This window comes from Dendropsophus ebraccatus, chromosome 9 (genome assembly GCF_027789765.1).
Source record: "Dendropsophus ebraccatus isolate aDenEbr1 chromosome 9, aDenEbr1.pat, whole genome shotgun sequence".
In the NCBI taxonomy this organism is placed as follows: Eukaryota; Metazoa; Chordata; class Amphibia; order Anura; family Hylidae; genus Dendropsophus; species Dendropsophus ebraccatus.
In genome coordinates this window covers 110,204,914-110,220,108 of record NC_091462.1, presented here as the reverse complement: position 1 = coordinate 110,220,108, position 15,195 = coordinate 110,204,914, and positions in this window count along the sequence as shown.

The following is a 15,195-nucleotide window of genomic DNA, read 5'->3' as shown; positions in this document are numbered from 1 at the left end:
ATCCAAATTAGCAGGAAGCACCTGTGTACATAAGGGGAGGATCTCCTAGTATTCTCCCATTCTACCTGCAGAGGAATGGAGAGAGGTAAGAGCTTGTTCACACTTGTGTTGCTTGGCGTCCACTTTTTCCGCCGGTGGCGCCTGCAGGGTTTGGGGGGGCCCTTTTGGGTCTGGTCCTGTGACAATGGGGTTGCAGGGCCGTTCCATGGCCCCCCTTCTCTGCTTGCGCACGTTTTGCGGGGATTGTGGTCGCTGACCGGCACAGTGATGTTTTTTGGTTAGGGACTCATGTGTATCAGAAGACCTGCACGTGGTACATGAGGCAATATGGTTTGGCCAAATTATATACTAACTTCTGATGTTGGTTTTAAATGTAGCTGAATAAGCTTTCGTGTCAGCCATGGGTGCGATGTGCAGCCATTTCTGTCTTTTTGGCTTGTGCATATATAACTGCACGCCTGTGGGTACATGTATGTGTATAACTGCACGCCTGTGTGTACATGTATGTATATATTACTGTACACCTATGTGTACATGTATATATATTACTGCACACCTGTGTGTACATGTATGTGTATAACTGCACGCCTGTGTGTACATGTATGTATATATTACTGTACACCTATGTGTACATGTATATATATTACTGCACACCTGTGTGTACATGTATGTGTATAACTGCACGCCTGTGTGTACATGTATGTATATATTACTGTACACCTATGTGTACATGTATATATATTACTGCACACCTGTGTGTACATGTATGTGTATAACTGCACGCCTGTGTGTACATGTATGTATATATTACTGTACACCTGTGTGTACATGTATATATATTACTGCACACCTGTGTGTACATGTATGTGTATAACTGCACGCCTGTGTGTACATGTGTATATATATATATATATATATTTATTACTGCACACCTGTGTGTACATGTATGTATATAACTGCACGCCTGTGTGTACATGTATGTATATAACTGCACGCCTGTGTGTACATGTATATATATTTATATATAACTGCATGCCTCTGTGCACATGTATGTATATAACTGCACGCCTGTGTGTACATGTATGTATATAACTGCACACCTGTGTGTACATGTGTATATATATATACATATATATATATATATTACTGCACACCTGTGTGTACATGTATGTATATAACTGCACGCCTGTGTGTACATGTATATATATTTATATATAACTGCACGCCTGTGTGTACATATGTGTATAACTGCACGCCTGTGTGTACATGTATGTATATAACTGCACGTCTGTGTGTACATGTATGTATATAACTGCACGCCTGTGTGTACATGTATGTGTATAACTGCACACCTGTGTGTACATGTATGTATATAACTGCACGCCTGCCTGTACATGTATGTATATAACCGCACGCCTGTATGTTATGTGTGTACATGTATGTATATAACCGCACGCCTGTATGTTATGTGTGTACATGTATGTATATAACTGTGTGTACATGTGTGTATAACTGCACGCCTGTGTGTACATGTATGTATATAACTGCACGCCTGTATGTTATGTGTGTACATGTATGTAGAAGCAGAAGAGATGCGTGCTGGCTCCTCCTTGGCACACCTGGCACGCTGCCACCACTCGGCCCTTTCCCTATAAGAAGTGATTATACTTGGGTCGCTGAGATTGCAGCAGGTGGAGGGTGAAACCATAGAGAGATGTAAGAGCCATGTACGGGGCTGCCGGGATAATGGGCTCCGGGCCCTCTCAGGCTGTTAAGTAGCAGTGAATGCAAAGAATTTGTCACTATGCGTTGGGAACCATGGTCTTCATCCAGCTGTCGGCAGCCGCTGCTTCCCGGAGACATGGGGGGGGGGGGGGGGAGCATAGGACGATAACAGGAGCAGTGGGATATATTGGGGCTCAACAACGTTGCATTGCAAAACTACTACCCCCAGCATGCCCTGACAGCCTTCAGCTGTAGATTTGCACCACCTTGACAGCCACAGATTGGGGAACGCTATAAGATCATTACTTAAGTCTGACAATTTGCAATCCATTTCTAGTTTCTATGCAGGTCAAAAGAGCTATTGCTCTCTGTTATCAGAAAGTGCCAGAGATTCGTAATTAACTTCTATTAAAAAGTCTTCCAGTCCTTATCATCTGCTGTATGTCCTGCAGGAAGTGGTGTATTCTCTCCAGTCTGACACAGTGCTCTCTGCTACCACCTCTGTCCATGTCAGGAACTCTTCAGAGCAGGAGCAAATCTCCATGTGGTGTCCCACCACGGGTGTTGCCTGTCTTACACCTCTCGCAAAAGCCTGTACTTTAAAGTGTTAGTGGCGGTGAAGTATTTCTTAGGTTTTGCAACTAGATGTCGCTAGTATGTATGCTGTATGCGTAAGTATTGCACAGCTGTGGTGTCTAAAGGGTTATTTGTTCTGTGATCTGTGCACCAATAGGAGCTCTTTTTCTCTTCTGCCTATCTCTATCCTTCTCTTTTTCTTGCTCTCTCTTCTCACCCACAGCACATATGTTACATATGCTCTAGGAAGTTGTCACATGGGGAGAGGAAGTGTTGTCTTGGATTGTGTAGAGGAAGGACGCAGCCTGGAATGCTCCCTACAGTGGTCAAGCTAGGGAGGTGTGGTAGTGGACACACGCACATGGGACCAGAGAGCACTCTTTTCTTGAAAGCAGCACTTCTATACACTATGCAGTGATGAACACACACTAAGGGTATAAACCCACACACCGTATACGCAGCGTATTTACTGGTGCGATACGCAGCAAATACGCAGCAGATTAGATCTAAATAACTGAACACAGCATCAAATCTGCACCATCAAATCTACACCATCAAATCTGCTGCGTATTTGTTGCGTATCTGCTGCGTATACGGTGTGTGGGTTTGTACCCTTAGAGAGGACAAGTCAGCGATCATCCCAGCCCATGCTGAGAACAAGTCTAAAAGTGCAGGACAGTATCCTGGAGAAAAAGGAACTGATCTGGATAGAGCAAAGTTGCTATAAGCCTACGTACTCTATCTCGCATCGCGGGTGTAACCAGAAAATCTGTACCACTCTGCTCATCCCAGGTAACAAGGTCTGCAACTTGTGTCATCCTCTAGGACGGGTCGCCCAACACTGGTGGGCAATAGGTGGTGCAAAGACCAAAGTCAGCACAACTGTACTCCTTCTCAGCTTTCAGCACAGATCCGGTCACGAAGGTCTAGAGTAACTTATTAAGCTGAACTTATTGTGTATCACTGTATCAAGTACTCTGGCAGTAAAGAAGAGTTTATTTATTTTAATGGGACTCTGTGATTCTTGTCCAAGCACCTACAAGCCACCTTCCTTGGGTCATCTCCCCTTTCTGTGGGTGGCGGTACCAATAGTCCGGGTGGGTCACAACTCCACTCCGGACCATCGTGATAAGTGCCCAAGGTACCGCCAAATAGCCTGGCAGGTTACCAAGCACAGGGGAAAGGGTATAGCCAGTCCACTCAAAATAAAAGCAGGTGTGCCATCATACCTGTGTGCCCAACCGGCACTGGCGTCACAACAGCATAACACCTGGCTGGGCTATATCTCGACCACCCAGTACACTAGAGGAGTCACACAGCACCATCTGGCAAGTGACTGGTCATGCCCCCCTGTGGAACTGGTGCACCACACATAGAAAACCTCTTCAGCTCTCCAGACTGGAAAGAATACACCACTTCCTGCAGGACATACAGCAGCTGATAAGTACTGCAAGACTTGAGATTTTTTAATACAAATAAACTACAAATTTTGAATGACTGTTTTGAGCGTGTAAGTTTAATAAGTTCATGATGTGCACTCTCTAAATCTAATTTTTTTTTCTGTTTCCATACCCTATCTATAGGAATAAAAGTCCTGGCAGCCCTGTGACTGGGAGGACGTGATGGTAACACATCAGCCTGCGTTCACACACTGACACATCTCATTGCTTCACATAAACAGAATAGACAGGAGAGATCAGAGGAGGAAGCCTGTGAATGGGAGCAGTTACTCTATATTCCCAGGGTAGCAGCTCAGCATCCAGCACGTCCCTCACTGACCCCCCGACCGTTCATTCACTGGAAATACATTACCCCAAAGCTGAGGACGACATGTGTGAGATTATAGTGAGCAGTGGGACTGGGGGCATGGAGGTGGCAATGGTGCTGACCACAACAACGCTACCTCATCAAGGTGATAGGACAAAATAATAGGGGATGTCTTTACTACACCAACACTTATAGTAATAGTATAGTAAGGGAAGACAACTACTATAATACTGCCTCCTATATACAAGAATATAACTACTATAATACTGCTCCTATATACAAGAATATAACTACTATAATACTGCTCCTATATACAGGAATATAACTACTATAATACTGCCTCCTATATACAGGAATATAACTACTATAATACTGCTCCTATATACAGGGATATAACTACTATAATACTGCCCCTATATACAGGAATATAACTACTATAATACTGCCCCTATATACAAGAATATAACTACTATAATACTGCCCCCAATGTACAAGAATATAACTACTATTATACTGCTCCTACATACAGGAATATACTATAATACTGCCTCCTATATACAGGAATATAACTACTATAATACTGCTCCTATATACAAGAATATAACTACTATAATACTCCCTCCTATATACAGGAATATAACTACTATAATACTGCTCCTATATACAGGAATATAACTACTATAATACTGCTCCCTATATACAAGAATATAACTACTATAATACTGCACCTATATACAGGAATATAACTACTATAATACTGCTCCTATATACAAGAATATAACTACTATAATACTTCTCCTATATACAAGACTATAACTACTATAATACTGCTCCTATATACAAGAATATAACTACTATAATACTGCCCCCTATATACAACAATATAACTACTATAATACACGACATGGAGAGAAAGGAGCTGCTGCATATCCCATCTATGGCTGATACTAATGCCGCTCGGCTAATTTTAAAAACCAACTCCAGAGTGTCTGTATATAATTTGATCAAACCATATTGCCCCGTGTAACACGTGCCAGTCTCCTGGTTCATACGGGTCCCTACGCTAACTCCACACTGTGTCGGTCAGCGACTGCCAATCCTGCAAAGCGTGCACGTGCAGGAAAGGAAGGCCATGGAACGGCCCTGCAACCAGTGGCGTAGCTACCATAGTGGCAGGGTAGGCAGTTGCTATGGGGCCCGTGCAGGAGGGGGGCCCGGGGGAGAAGGTAAGAGAGTGTGTCCTTCTGCTTAACCCCTCTTGTACTGCAGTGTGTAAGTGTCCCAATGTTTACTTACATGCTGCAACACAAAGAAAGGGTTAACAAGCAGAAGACAGAGATCTCTGCTTCACTGCTCTGATAGCCTCTGACCTCTGTTCTCCAGCTGCAATCAAGTAGGGAAGGAAAATGTGCAGAGCTTTGTGTAGAGGTCAGGGGTTATCAGTGCACCAGCAGTGAAGCATATATATATATATATATATATATATATATATATATATATATATATATATATATATACACACACACACACAGTGCTTTGGGTTGTGCGTAGGGAAGTGGGGCCCCTCAAAATTTTTTGCTATGGGGCCCTGTAAGTCCTAGCTACGCCCCTGCCTGCAACCCTAATGCCACAAGACCAAACCCAAAATGCCCCACCAAAACCCAGCCGGCACCACCGGCGGAGAAGGCTGCCTCCAAACAACAATTGGCAGGATACACCTGTGCTCACATGTCAGTACCTCCTATCTTCCCCATTCTGTCTGCAGCAGTCATGGTGAGTGTAATACCATATTCATACTTGTGTTGTTTGGGGGCAGCCTTCCCCACCGGTGTTGCCGGCTGGGTTTTGGTGGGAGAAAAGTCAGAAAAGGGAGAAATAGGTGTGAGGTGCAGCAGCTCCTTTCTCGCCATGTCCATATTTTACTTTTCTCCCCTTTCTGAGTGGCTAGCACTCCTCCTGGTAAGACCCATGTGACCCCAATTAGAAGGAAGCACCTGTGCACACATGGTAAGTAACTCCTATTTCTCCCATTCTACCTCCAGTGCAGTGGTGAGTAGTAAGACCTTGTTCACACTTGTGTTGCTTGGTGGCCGCTATCTCCGCCGCCGGCGGCACCTGCTGGGTTTGGGGGGCCCTTGGGGTTTGGTCCTGTGACAGTGGGGTTGCAGGGCCATTCCGTGGCCTGCATTCCCTGTATTAGTTGTAGTAGTTGTGTGTATAGTGTGGAGTAGTTGTGTGTGTAGTGTGGAGTAGTTGTCTGTTGTGTATAGTGTGGAGTAGTTGTGTGTGTAGTGTGGAGTAGTTGTCTGTTGTGTATAGTGTGTAGTAGTTGTGTGGAGTAGTTGTGTGTGTAGTGTGGAGTAGTTGTCTGTTGTGTATAGTGTGGAGTAGTTGTGTGTGTAGTGTGGAGTAGTTGTCTGTTGTGTATAGTGTGTAGTAGTTGTGTGTAGTAGTTGTGTGTGTAGTGTGGAGTAGTAGTTGTGTATAGTGTGGAGTAGTTGTGTGTGTAGTGTGGAGTAGTTGTGTGTGTAGTGTGGAGTAGTTGTGTATAGTGTGTAGTAGTGTGTAGTAGTTGTGTGTAGTAGTTGTGTGTAGTAGTTGTGTGTGTAGTGTGGAGTAGTTGTGTGTGTAGTGTGGAGTAGTTGTGTATAGTGTGTAGTAGTTGTGTGTGTAGTGTGTAGTAGTTGTGTGTAGTAGTTGTGTGTAGTAGTTGTGTGTGTAGTGTGGAGTAGTTGTGTGTAGTGTGTAGTGTGGAGTAGTTGTGTGTAGTGTGTAGTAGTTGTGTGTAGTGTGTAGTGTGGAGTAGTTGTGTGTAGTGTGGCCTCTCTCTCCTGCCTGTAGGACGCTCTCTCAGGCCCGCAGTGTAATTCCTGGCATCCGTCTCTCTCACTTCATCCGTCTTCTCTCTCGGTGCCAAGTATGAGGTCACTGCGACCTGGATGAGATTCCTGGACTCTTCCTCATTAACCTTCACTGCTTTTTCACTTTTCTGGATATTAAGTTTCCAAATCCGTCTATGAAATCTGAACTTCAGGAGAATCTCTGTGAGGAGTCTGCAGAGTGTGGCGGCCTGGAGAGAGTACATGGACCCTCTCGTCTTCTCCTTCTATTATGTAATATCTGGCAGGAGATCTGGACTCTCACGGGGCTGAAGCAACTACTATCATCAATGGCGCCCCTAGTGGTTGTCACCTCTGGCTTCTTGGCTACCAGTAGGCCTGACTGTATAGTCCTCACCTGGAGCTGCAGACGCCACCATGACTGTCACGGCCTGACTAATAGTTAGGTGGTCTATGACTAATAGTTAGGTGGTCTATGACTAATAGTATTTGCCAGCACTTACCCCATAAGCAGCACTGCTGGGTGGTGGGACGTATAGAAGCCCGGAACTTGTGGCCCATATTGAAAGATTTTCTTAATCAGATCGGGATGCCTGACTAACATCTGTAGTGGTGGGGGTCTCCCTGTAGTGATGGGGGTCTCGCTGTAGTGATGGGGGTCTCCCTGTAGTGATGGGGGTCTCCCTGTAGTGGTGGGGGTCTCCCTGTAGTGATGAGGGTCTCCCTGTAGTGATGGGGGTCTCCCTGTAGTGATGGTGGTCTCGCTGTAGTAATGGGGGTCTCGCTGTAGTAATGGGGGTCTTGCTGTAGTGATGGGGGTCTCCCTGTAGTGGTGGGGGTCTCCCTGTAGTGGTGGGGATCTCCCTGTAGTGATGGGGATCTCCCTGTAGTGATGGGGGTCTCCCTGTAGTGATGAGGGTCTCACTGTAGTGATGGGGGTCTCCCTGTAGTGATGGGGGTCTCGCTGTAGTAATGGGGGTCTTGCTGTAGTGATGGGGGTCTCCCTGTAGTGATGGGGTCTCGCTGTAGCGATGGGGGTCTCCCTGTAGTGATGGGGGTCTCCCTGTAGTGATGGGGGTCTCTGCGGTTATGGTGACGGGGGTCTCCCTGTAGTGATGGGGGTCTCCCTGTAGTGATGAGGGTCTCCCTGTAGTGGTGGGGGTCTCCCTGTAGTGGTGGGGGTCTCCCTGTAGTGATGGGGGTCTCCCTGTAGTGATGGGGGTCTCCCTGTAGTGGTGGGGGTCTCCCTGTAGTGATGAGGGTCTCCCTGTAGTGATGGGGGTCTCGCTGTAGTGATGGGGGTCTCGCTGTAGTGGTGGGGGTCTCCCTGTAGTGATGGGGGTCTCCCTGTAGTGATGGGGGTCTCCCTGTAGTGATGAGGGTCTCACTGTAGTGATGGGGGTCTCACTGTAGTGATGGGGGTCTCCCTGTAGTGATGGGGGTCTCGCTGTAGTAATGGGGGTCTCCCTGTAGTGATGGGGGTCTCCCTGTAGTGACGGGGGTCTCCCTGTAGTGACGGGGGTCTCGCTGTAGTGACGGGGGTCTCGCTGTAGTGATGGGGGTCTCCCTGTAGTGATGGGGGTCTCTGCGGTTATGGTGATGGGGGTCTCCCTGTAGTGACGGGGGTCTCCCTGTAGTGATGGGGTCTCCCTGTAGTGATTGGGGTCTCCCTGTAGTGATTGGGGTCTCCCTGTAGTGATGGGGGTCTCTGCGGTTATGGTGATGGGGGGTCTCCCTGTAGTGATGGGGGTCTAGCTGTAGTGATGGGGGTCTCACTGTAGTGACGGGGGTCTCCCTGTAGTGATGGGGGTCTCCCTGTAGTGATGGGGGTCTCGCTGTAGTGATGGGGGTCTCCCTGTAGTGATGGGGGTCTCCCTGTAGTGATGGGGGTCTCGCTGTAGTGATGGGGGTCTCGCTGTAGTGATGGGGGTCTCGCTGTAGTGATGGGGGTCTCGCTGTAGTGACGGGGGTCTCGCTGTAGTGATGGGGGTCTCTGCGGTTATGGTGATGGGGGTCTCCCTGTAGTGATGGGGGTCTCCCTGTAGTGATGGGGGTCTCCCTGTAGTGACGGGGGTCTCGCTGTAGTGATGGGGGTCTCCCTGTAGTGACGGGGGTCTCCCTGTAGTGACGGGGGTCTCGCTGTAGTGATGGGGGTCTCCCTGTAGTGACGGGGGTCTCGCTGTAGTGACGGGGGTCTCGCTGTAGTGACGGGGGTCTCGCTGTAGTGATGGGGGTCTCTGCGGTTATGATGATGGGGGTCTCCCTGTAGTGACGGGGGTCTCTGCGGTTATGGTGACCCGGCCGCCGTCCTCTCTCTCTCACAGGCTTCCTCTTCTCTCTCTGATTATGCATAAGCTTAGTACAGCCCCCCCCCCCCATGACCCGTATGTGAGGGATGGTGTTTGGCGGTTGGCGGAGCGCTGTGGCGGCTTACACATCGGGTCAGGGGTCACTCACAGGAAATCAGTGTATTTTTAGTGGGGGGAATAAATAAACACAGGCGGCAGTGATCTCCGCTGCACTATTCCTGGGAAATGTGGTGGGAAAACGCAGTAACCCCCCCCCAGGCTGGTGTCCCTGAGCGCTCCTTATATACAGTACAACGGCTGTCATGTGTCAGGGAGGGAGCGGACCCTAAACAACGGCCAACACATGGTGCCTACCCCACCCCACCCCCGGCCGGCGTCCCTGAGCGCTCCTTATATACAGTACAGCAACTGTCATGTGTCAGGGAGTGAGCGGACCCCAAACAACGGCCAACACATAGTACCTACCACGGCCCCCCCAACCCCCCGGCCGCGTCCCTGAGTGCTCCTTATATACAGTACAGCGTCTGTCATGTGTCAGGGAGTGAGCGGACCACAAACAACGGCCAACCCATAGTACCTACCACGGCCCCCCAACCCCCCACCCACGGCCGGCATCGCTGAGCGCTCCTTATATACAGTACAACGGCGGTCATGTGTCAGGGAGTGAGCAGACCACAAACAACGGCCAATACATGCAGGGAGATTTATCAAACATGATGTAAAGTGAAACTGGCTCAGTTGCCCCTGGCAACCAATCAGATTCCACCTTTCATTCCTCACAGACTCTTTTGAAAATGAAAGTAAATGGAATCTGATTGGTTGCTAGGGGCAACTGAGCCAGTTTCACTTTACACCATGATTGATAAATCTCCTCCATGGTGTCTACACCCCACAGGGACTGAGGGCTTAGATACGCAAAAACCCAGGAAGAATCATACATTGTAGGATCAGATACGCCACAATGCAGACAGTATCACACATGGTAGAATTAGATACACCATAATGCAGACAGTATCACACATGGTAGAATTAGATACACCACAATGCAGACAGTATCACACATGGTAGGATTAGATACATCACACCTGAAAGGATAAGATATGCCACAATGCAGACAGTATCACACATGGAAGGCTTGGATACAGTGGCTCATCAGACAGTATCACACATGGAAGGCTTGGATACAGTGGCTCATCAGACAGTATCACATGATAGGCTTGGATACAGTGGCTCAGCAGACAGTATCACATGATAGGCTTGGATACAGTGGCTCAGCAGACAGTATCACATGATAGGCTTGGATACAGTGGCTCAGCAGACAGTATCACATGACAGGCTTGGATACAGTGGCTCAGCAGACAGTATCACATGACAGGCTTGGATACAGTGGCTCAGCAGACAGTATCACATGACAGGCTTGGATACACAGGCTCAGCGGACAGTATCACACGATAGGCCTGGATACAGTGGCTCAGCAGATCGGTAGACTATGTAAGACTATGGAGTATGTAACAATACTATAGCAATGACTGGAGAAGCAGTTCCATCTGTAGAGCGGGATGTGAGCGCGGTTCCCATAGACGAGGTTATACAGGGGGAGCCGGGGGGTTACACCGCACAGGGGGAGGGGGTGCTGGGAACTACTACAGCTCCTGCTATTATATTACATGAGAGATGAGTGTATGGTGTGTACCCACCTCAGAGACCCTCACCCACTACATGGCGGCATGTTCCATATTAGCTGAGGAGCCTCATAAACTTTATGTGACAGATGATTTATGTGAGAACGGACAGTAAATGAGGTGACAGCAGCGAAGCACAAGAATGTGTATAAGAGAGATATACCGTACATTACAAGGACAGTCACTGGGTACATACATTACATTACTGATCCTGAGTTACATCCTGTATTATACTCCAGAGCTGCACTCACTATTCTGCTGATAACATTTATAGATGATTTCATGGAGTCCGACGTGTTTCTGCCCCCCAGGTGATGCAGCAGGGTGGGTGGAATCCTGGCAGTGATATATGGGAATCACCAGTGTAGGAAATGCAGATGTCCAGGAAACAAGGTGTCAGTGTAAATCTTCAGTTTTAATCCCTGTATTTCCGCAATGTAAACAGTGTGGAGGATATATGGTGTATACCAGGGGTGGTAATAGCTGCAATGCATCCTGGGAAACACGGGGAAGAAAAGTGTCAAACAAACGTTTGGGAAAATCTGACCAATTTAAAGGAACGGTCAATAAAGAAATGTCTGGTAATATGAATGACTGAATGTTATAACTAAAGTTTTATCCGGAATTTCAAAAAATCTAAATAAAATAAATGTGATGAAAATAAAGTTTTATCTGTCTTCCTCAGGGATCGGCAGTGATTACTCCTCAGGGATATGAAGGAGTGTATTACATACAGGTTTGTTCTTCGTCCGGAGTTCCCCTTTAAATATTTTTGAGCCCAGTGTATATGCTGAACGGTGCGGTGAGTCAGGGGTTAATCGCTGCTCTTCTTCCCTGGATGAGTGTTACAGCGGGAGGAATTCCAGAGCGGAGGAAGACCACGGCCTCGGATTTCATGGGAAGCTCGCTGGGCTCCGGCCTCCCACACTACTTTTTTTTTTTTTACACAAATCACAAAAATTGAAAATTGATGTGTGAAAATGTGTGAGAGGAAGTGAGAGCTCGAGAAAGAGGGACGGACATCAGATTGTGGCCGGGGTGTCCCTCCTGGTTGGGGTGCCCCCCATAACCTCCTGGTTGGGGTGCCCGCCATAACCTCCTGGCTGGGCTGCCCCCCATAACCTCCCAACCGGGGTGCCCCTCATAACCTCCCAGCCGGGGTGCCCCTCATAACCTCCCAGACGGGGTGCCCCTCATAACCTTCCAGCCGGGGTGCCCCTCATAACCTCCCAGCCGGGGTGTCCCTCATAACCTCCCAGCCGGGGTGCCCCCCATAACCTCCTAACCGGGGTGCCCTTCATAACCTCCCAGCCGGGGTGCCCCTCATAACCTCCCAGCCGGGGTGCCCCTCATAACCTCCCAGCCGGGGTGCCCCTCATAACCTCCCAGCCGGGGTGCCCCTCATAACCTCCCGGCCGGGGTACCCCTAATAACCTCCAAGCCGGGGTGCCCCTCATAACCTCCAAGCCGGGGTGCCCCTCAACCTCCCAGCCGGGGTGCCCCTCAAAACCTCCCAGCCGGGGTGCCCCTAATAACCTTCTGGCCCCACAGATCCCACAGGTCACATGCTCGAACCGATGAGAACCAGCTCTGTATTATAGATGTGTTCATCCTGAGCTGCCTGGTTCATGAACATAATCAGGGCTGGGTTATCCCTGGGCCCTCACAGTCCTTGGGCCGGTCTCTCCCCCCTCCTCACTGGGCTGCACTGAGCTGACATTTCATTTTAAGAACAATTGATTATTATCGGGGAGGGGGGCAAATCCACAGGGGCTTGTGGGGAGAACAATGGGTATTGTGGGGAGAACAATGGATATGGTGGGGGGAACAATAGATACAGTGTGGAGTATTGAGCGGCTGCTAATTTAGGTTCTGTTTGCTCATATTGGTGTATATTTTACCTTACTGTATGGCACTATTATATATACACAGTAGTATGACGGTATATAATCTCTAGCACTGTATGGCACTATTATATATATACAGTAGTATAACAGTATATAATCTATAGCACTGTATGGCACTATTATATATACAAAGTAGTATGACAGTATATAATCTATAGCACTGTATGGCACTATTATATACTGTATATATACATTAGTATGATAGTATATAATCTATAGCACTGTATGGCACTATTATATATACACAGTAGTATGACGGTATATAATCTCTAGCACTGTATGGCACTATTATATATACACAGTAGTATGACGGTATATAATCTCTAGCACTGTATGGCACTATTATACATATACAGTAGTATGACAGTATATAATCTATAGCACTGTATGGTACTATTATACATATACATTAGTATGATAGTATATAATCTCTAGCACTGTATGGCACTATTATATACTGTATATATACATTAGTATGATAGTATATAATCTACAGCACTGTATGGCACTATTATATACTGTATATATACATTAGTATGATAGTATATAATCTACAGCACTGTATGGTATTATACATATACATCAGTATGACAGTATATAATCAATAACACTGTATGGCACTATTATATATACATTATTTATATTGAGGTAGAACTGTTTGGGAACAATAAGGCCTATTCCTCAGTCACAGTATGGCACTATTATTGTGTAGTACAGTAAATAGGATATAGTACTATATGGCAGTATTCTTTGTGTACTATATTATGGTAGTATTATTAGGAACTGTATGGCACTATTATTATACTCAGAGGTTTATAGGTCACATGATGCTCTGCTGTTTGTACATAAATAATATCTTATATAGAAACATAACCGGCAGAATTGCGAATGCAGCTCTGGATGTGGTCAGAGTAATAGAACAATATCTGCAATGGTGTTATGTAGCTATAGCTGTGAAGTTTTGCATGTAATAGCAGTTATGGCTGCCAGATAATAGCCGGCCATGGAGTGACAGGCATGGTGTGCCCTACTTTGGCCGGCCGGTATGTAGGTCGTCCCACCGCCAGCACTTCCTATGCAGAGGGTTGGCACACAATGCACTCCACTCATCAAAGGGGCTGTGTGGTGGAAGGGGTTAATCGGAGGTCCCGGGGGTGGCATACCGAGGATATCATTGTGCCCGCTAGCATTTCCAGTCAGTTGCTGCAGCTCCACATTGTATAGCTGGGAAAGTATGCAGCGGCGGCCGAGCACAATGGGATGTTTTGGTTTGGACTGGTCGACAGGGATTATCTGTGACAGCCTCAATGGGAATATCATCCACGCCACCTCCCTGAAGCTGTGCCAGCCATAGGAGGCCATAGAGAGCCGGCTAGATGGGACAGAGTCGGGGAGCGAGCGGCTGGGAAAAGAGCAACTACCCATAAAGGAGAAGAACCACTGCCTGCAATATGGCTGCCAAGTGTTATAAGGAGGGTATACGGAAGGGGGCATCAAAGACGATAGATAGATAGATAGATAGATAGATAGATAGATAGATAGATAGATAGATACAGGACACTATTGCCCCCCATACTGCAGGACCCCATTGCCCCCTATACCTGCAGGATAGATAGACGGAGTGTTGTATATATATGATGGCTCCCTGTTCCTTGCTGTATATTACAGGACTTTGGCCGTGTATCCAGTAAGTAAGTTTATACCCCCCCCCCCCCTTTAATCTTCTTACCAGGAGCTGGCCTTTGATGTGCCGCTTGAGTTATGATGGCAGGATAATGAGATTAAGGGATTATAGGAAAGAACAATATTTGGCGGATAACATCATAATTAAAAAGTCACTTCCTGCTTGTACAACCGTGATGAGATCCGCGACACGTCCAGCTCACCGGGCCGTACACCAAGAGCCGAGCAGATAAACCTGAGAGCAGGGACCAGACCGGACCCAAGGACGTCCACAAGGGTTCTGTGTGATGCAATGGTCATCTGTGTGTGATGTAATAATAGAAAGATGTATAGATTTTACATTGACTACACAACTGCTACAAAGGCGTGGGAGGCAGGACCGTGTGGACCATGTGGACCGGGCTCTGGCCATGGTGGCGCTCACGAGCATAGTCATTCTATATGGAGAGAAGGAGAAGATGTGACTACATGCATGTGGCCAATTCTCTACTGGCACAAGGGCCACGTTGTAGCTGTGAGGACCCCTGGTCATAATTAGCTGGGGGCCAATAAGAGGACAACCCATAAGCAACTGCTAATATGAAATATGCTAAAGCTTCTAGTAAAAAACCTTTTTCCATTTGAAATAATTTTTTTTTCAGAATTCGAAAGAAAAAAAAATGACCAAAAATTGCTTTGATATATTTTTTTTTTATATAAACACTCA